The sequence below is a fragment of the Apis dorsata genome, unplaced genomic scaffold, assembly GCF_000469605.1.
Source record: "Apis dorsata unplaced genomic scaffold, Apis dorsata 1.3 scaffold_112, whole genome shotgun sequence".
Classification (NCBI taxonomy): domain Eukaryota; kingdom Metazoa; phylum Arthropoda; class Insecta; order Hymenoptera; family Apidae; genus Apis; species Apis dorsata.
This window is the reverse complement of record NW_006263407.1, coordinates 464,283-471,021: the sequence shown is the minus strand read 5'-3', so window position 1 is coordinate 471,021 and position 6,739 is coordinate 464,283. Positions and strand designations below refer to the sequence as shown.

Genomic DNA, 6,739 nt, shown 5'->3' with positions numbered 1-6,739 from the left:
CCGGGACACCCGGTATAAGCGCAAGGTGGACGGCCTTCGGGATTGGGTGTATTTTACAATCCTCCTCCTCTGTGTATCGTGTGCATATGTGAAACGAGACAAACGATTTGCTTGGACCTCGGTATCGGTGTCCAGACTGGTTGGATCCCCTTTTCTCGATCGCGGTTTAATGATAAGGATCGATTGATCGTTGTGCAGACCACGTTTGCTTTATTAGAAGAAGGGCGAAGTTTGGAGAATTTAGGAGTAGAAAGTATTGAACACGGAGTGTTTTATTATATACAAATTTTTTTATTTGTAAATTATTATATGTTTGAGTTGTTTTTGGGTTTGAGTTGTGTTTGGATTTGTATCGATTCAATTGAAAATATTTTTAAAGTTAAAGTTAATTCTTTTTGATAAATCTAATAAAAAAGTTTTTTGAAGTAAGAAACAATTGAGTTTTTATTTAGATTTTCTTATATAATGAAAGAAAGAATGTTGTAAAGTAGATAAAAATATCTTCTTGCTTCTTCTTAATATGTTGTTAAATAATGGATTATTTTATTTTCCGAGTTTGAGTATTTTATTTTCCTCATCTTGATTAATCTTTGCTGCGTGTAACTATTAAAATACATTTGTATTTTTTCAATATTATAACGTGAAAATTATATAAAATCTATGCTTTCTTATGAGTTAATAAATCAGGTTTCTTGAATCTGATATTTCTTTAGATTTCTAAATTTCTTATAATGGCATGGCATAATCTATTTTAATATACTTTTTCAATCTCGGGATATTAACGGTGAATGAAAAAAAAAAAAAAAAAAAAAAAAAAAAAAAAAAAAAAAAAATTTTAATTTTCCTTTTCTTTTTTTTCTTTTTTTTTTTTAAAAAATATCCCCTTTAAGGCCCGGTTTTTTAAAAAAAAAAAAAAAAAAAAAAAAAAAAGAAAAAAAAGAAAAGGAAAATTAAAATGTCATTTTATTTTTAAGCAACGCGTACATTAAGAGGATATATTTTAAAAAGAGACATGTAATTATGTTAATAGAGACAAGTACCACTTGCAAGTAAGTTAATCTAGCCTTGTGATATTTTTCCTCGACTGGCTAACGTTTCAAACTTTATAACCTGTTACATTTATGCGGAATATTATTTTACAGTTAGTTATTAATTAAAGTTTTATTTTATTACAAACAATAAATATACAAGAAAGTCGAAGTCATCGTATATTTTATGTATGCAAATTACTTTCTGTATTTCGTTTGGAAATTTACATTATTCTCGAATATTTACATAATTATATTCATTCGAAATATTGTCAAAGAAATCTTTCTGTGAGCAGAGCGAACGAATTTATTGTTCTGAAATTCTCGTTGAATTTTAAGAATAGATAGTAAATATATATATATATATAAAAGTCAAACACTAGAACCACAGCCACAAAAATCGAAATACCAAACAGTACGATATTCGGGCCTTCGAAACAATGGACAGAGAAAATTTGCACGAATTCTCCAGCCATTCCTCGTGTTCACCGTCTCGAGACAAAATTAACCAAACGCGGAATAATAAAGAAATAATGTGAAATGGTGAATATTTCATTTTTCAACGGATGAGAAGAAGATGAAAAGAAAAAATTGGCGAACCGTGCAATATGATAAAGGAACTCGTTGAAAAAGTTTCAGGAATTAAATAAGTTTCACTCATTCACGTATTTGAATTGCAAATAACTTTCTATTGTTGTTCCAATTTGAAAATTTCTGGAAATGATTAATAATCAGATCTTATAGAAGCGTTGTTTTAATAAATTCTATCTTGGAAAAAGGTTAAACAATAAAATAATAGAACTAAATTAATCGATTTTGATTTATGATATTTTACATACTTTTTTTCATACTTTTGCGATTCAAACTTTTAATAAATTATTTTAATTAATAAATATTAATTAAGCATTCAGAAAAATTATGTACAACATTTATTGGCAAATTTGTAAATTGTAATTGACTCGGCATCGATTGGCTGTTTAATTTTCTGCGAATGAAATAAAGGGGTACAATTAAATGGGCGTTAAATTTAAATATTTTAACAAAATAAGAAGAGAAAAATGAAACGTTAAAACAGTCGATTAACCACCACAGTGAAGTAAAATATCGAAACTGGTCGACTAACATTACAGTAAAGAAGGCAGATTTATACATAATCGCTATCCAAATTAAACTTTTTGATCCTGCGCTTTTAATACTGTCTTATTTCACAGTGTAACTCTGTATAATAAAGATAAAAAGAAAAAAAAGCGAATAAGATTTAACGAGTTAATGTAGTTTCATCGTGTATCCAATTGGCGTCACTTCGCTCTGCAACGGATATTCCTGATGCAAAATGATGCAGAACGCAGAATTTTAACCGTAAACTTGAATATGCATGAACTTATTAAACACAGGAAGACGATGGAAATATACAGGTTGAATTATTATTGAAAATTTTTTACAAAATTAAATTATTAACGAAGAGTTAATTATTTTAAGAACGAAGCAAATTCGTGCCAATTCCACGTATTTACCCCCATAGTAAGAAACGTATTTTAAATTCGTTAATAAGAGAAGAATTAAATTCTCATTTTTTGCATAGCATGAATATTATTCCTGCTGATTTCGTTGCAAATATTTTCTCAAAGATTAGCAACTGACTTATATAGCATAATGAACATCATTAAGAAAGAGGTAAGGATACGTAAATATTTTTTGTAATTATATACAAAACTCTTATTAAACCTGGACAATCAATTCTGGAATTAAAAATAGGAAATCTTAGTGAAGAAGAACGAAGAGCACATTTCCAATTGTGATTTTTATATAAAATTCGTATTTGCGATCATATCCTCATTTGCTAATGAAATATTGTTTATCAATAATTTTCATTTATTATTTTCAAATTTCTCAAGTAGAGTAAAAAATAGTTTATTTCAACAAACGAAATGTGATGTTTTTCTCTTGTATCTTTTTCTTTCGCTGTAAAAATAATTTTCTTCATTGCTCGACACTTATGAATAGAGGTGTGTGCAACACGAAATGCCCTTTTAACTCACTCCCTCCTTCTGTGATTGGAACAATGCCGCCTATTTCTTATGGATGTAAGATCGAGATTTCGACCTTTCGATCGAGGTCGTTTACGTCACGAAATACCTCGCGAAACGCTGCATCACTATTAATTATAGCCAATTATCGAAGTCGATAGGAATTCAACGACGAAACTTCGTAACAAGTGGATAATTTAGTATCACTTAATGGCATGATCGTGGATGGATGTCATCCTTAGGGTGTGGAAGCTAATTAACATTATTGTAAATCTTGCATCGAATTATAGTTTCAGCTTTGTAACGTTGAAGAAACAATATTGAGAAAATTTTAAGTGATGAAATAGATTGATTTGAATTAATATTTCATGATGATTATAGAATGATCGTGTAAGAAATAAAAATATGATGGAAAAGTCGAAAACGGAATTTAATTAGTCGAAAGTAATTTATTTTGAAACAAATATATTATAATATTGAGAAAATATTGAGAAACGTAATAATCAGTGGAATAAAATTTGAAAGAAATGATCGTAGGTTAAGTTTTTGTAATTGTGAAAATACATAATATTTTTAGATATTCTTATCAGATTGTTTTATTTTTTTCACAGGTGAAGGAAAGATGTAACCTGTTCCAGTTTCCAGGATCATCCTGCACTACTACTGTATATTCGAGAAATTGAATCTGCTGAAATGTAACACGAGAATCAGTATGCGATTATCGAAGACTGTGTCAAGTGTCTGCTGGATCTGGATATTCCGACCACCAGACGTTGATTCTTCAGATGGTTATCTTTCAGAAAATCCGTGAGAATAGATCGTTCAATAGGTCAGTAAAAATAAAAGTAAAAATAAGTCAAACTTATAATTAATGAGTTCATAAATTTTGTAAGATTAAAATTAAAAGAAAACTTGAATTGAAGTAAAGTTTTCTATTACATTTCATATTAATAATAAATACAATTATATGCATTTCAAAAATATAAAACATAAGGGAACAATTCAGAATATTACTATTTCTCATGCCATTTATTTTCAAACTATCCCAATCTAGTGTATCATCTCAAAACTTTTTACACTTTGAAACACTTCAAATGTCTTAACATAATGCAATCAAATCCATCAAGTACCCTCATCCCCTTAATCGAAACAAAAGATCAACCTAATTCCTCATCGCATCGCTACCATTCTCAAAGATAAAGAATCACCAACACTAATCTCCACTTCCTCCAAGATGAATACTCGAGCGGTGATAAATCATCCCATTACGTTATCCACAATCGTAATCTCGATAACACCTGGAGGGATCGAAACTGTGGATCGCGAGTCGCGTGTCGTGATCGTTCACGTTGGTCTTCGTAATTAGGGCCTGACGAAAGAGGGCTCCTCGTAAATTCTTATTGGATGTAATAATCGTGATCATAGCTAATAATTAGATGCGAGAAAACTTAACTAACTTAATTCAACTAATGATACGAATTTTCGTATCTTAATCTCGGGAGGATAAACGAAAAAATTGAAGCAAGTTAATGAAGATTAAAATAAGTTTAAATAATCTCTTTAGTTATTTCTTGAAATAAAGAAATGTAGTGTTTAATATATTGTTCGTTCGTTTAAATTTCAATTGCTCAGGATTTAACATTTGATGTCACTAGCGACACTAGCGCCACGTGACTCTTAACTACTAGTATATTTATGTATTATTTATTTAATTATTATTACTTACTATTTTTGCTTTCTTATTTTTTAAATATTTCGAATTATTATATTTTTCTGCAAAGATAAAAAGAAACTTATTTTGTTAATTTTTAACATGAAATTAATTGTTGAGCTTGAAATTAATCGGTCGTCATAATATTAATAAATGAGTCTCGATCGAAACTTTTATATCAACTTTTGTCTTGCTTTTCAAAATCCATTCTCAAAAATTCTAGAAATATATTAATACTCTATCTTGCTATCTTCGATTTTCAAGAATTTTTTTTGTTATGTAATCATCTTAAATAAAAACTTTCATTTTATAATTTTGTAAAATCTATTTAAGACTTGTATTGACGTGTTTCTTTTGTTCTTCGATTGTTTGTTACTTTAAAAAATATATATCAGATTTTACCTCCAACTTTTATCCATTATTCGAACATATCGCATCGTCGTCATTTCGTCTCGCGATCGTCTCGTGCGCGGATGTTCCGGGAGAAAAGAGAACGAGGAAGCGCAGAAACGGGATCTCGGATAAAAAACGGGATACCTGAATTCATAGACGACTCGTTGACGTCTCTCGAACTGGTTCGAGAAGGGCATCGAACCATCCTCCGCCTTCTACTGCGTGTCTAAGCGGGCACGCGTTGGTGTCGAGATGAATACTCGGGATAGAAACGTGTTTGACCGAGTTTAAGACTGAGTGGTCATCTTTGGTGTACACTTTCTTACATTACATTAATTTTTGGATAATGATCGATGCTTAAAAATTTTTCTATGTATTTAAATTTTTCATTATTTATTTCGAATGAAATAGTTTGAGTTAAGTTTGAGATAGTTGGACGTGCACGAAAATAAAATTTAATTTAATGAAAATAAAATAAATAGAAATAAAATAGAAAATAAAATAATAGAAATAGTAGGGGAGTGAAGTAGGTTTGATAAAGTTTGAAGTGGTTTGATTTTAAATTTCGAAGTATTCTTTCTATTTATTTTAAAATAAATTAATGAATATGAATNATAATATATATATATATATATATATAATGAATAAAGAAACAAGAAACTGTATAATTCTGACCCTAATTTTTTAGAATTGTAAATTGTAAGATGTTTTTATTGCATCTTTTTTTTTGCTACATATACATACATATGTATAATGAAACACACAAACATCAAGTCCGTTAACCTTGTTTTTTAGAGCATTCTTCGTTCTTCATTGTACCACTTCTTCCGAAGCAATTAAGAACATCATTATTCCTATTTGATCATTTAATTCACAGAAAATTTTCGATATATATTATTTAAGTTAATAGAAACACAAATCTTAAAATAATTATTTAAATAAATATAATATATTTAAATTATTTTTATTTTATATCGTTCATCGTTTTGTAAATCTCCGTTGAGAAAGAAAATTTTCAAATTTTTTTAAAGGGAGTGATTCATTAGATTTTCATATTTTTTAAAATTTTTAGATCTTCTTTATAAAAAAGTAAGATTAAAGGTAAAATACTTCGAGGAATAAAAAAATTCCAACTTTATAGAGAAAGATTCAAAGGATTTCATTGATATATTTTTCAATTTATGATGCGTGAATGACGTCGAATCGAAGATGATAAGATTCACAGTTACGAAATGGAAGTAGATTAAAAATCTAATAGTTTTGAATATTATTATAGGCATTAACGGTAATGCACTGCGTTGCCTCAGAGTGCATTCCTTCCGCAATAAAGCATGCGTATGCATGGACTATAATTTTCAATTATAGCGTAGAAGTTGATGGCCGACTGGTGGTACTGCGCCGAGTCATTTTACCCGATTTGTTTGAACTTCAACCTTATACATTCAAGAAACCATTCGAGCAGAATAATTCGTGCCTCGCTGAGAATGGTCCTTCGAAAATTATCGTTTCCTCTCGAAGGATATAGAAATAATTTCCCCTTACGTAATTTAGAAATTTTATCTGATCGATAAAAATTTTAT

General features: G+C 29.1%; 1 long non-coding RNA gene across 1 annotated transcript in view; it reads left to right on the top strand.

The window, feature by feature from the left end:
- LOC102680793 overlaps positions 1-6,739 on the top strand; it is a 55,113-nt gene that overhangs the window by 44,775 nt on the left and 3,599 nt on the right. The window contains exon 4 of the long non-coding RNA XR_004149931.1: positions 3,667-3,884. This is a non-coding gene — a long non-coding RNA (uncharacterized LOC102680793). The remainder of the gene's footprint in view (positions 1-3,666; positions 3,885-6,739) is intronic.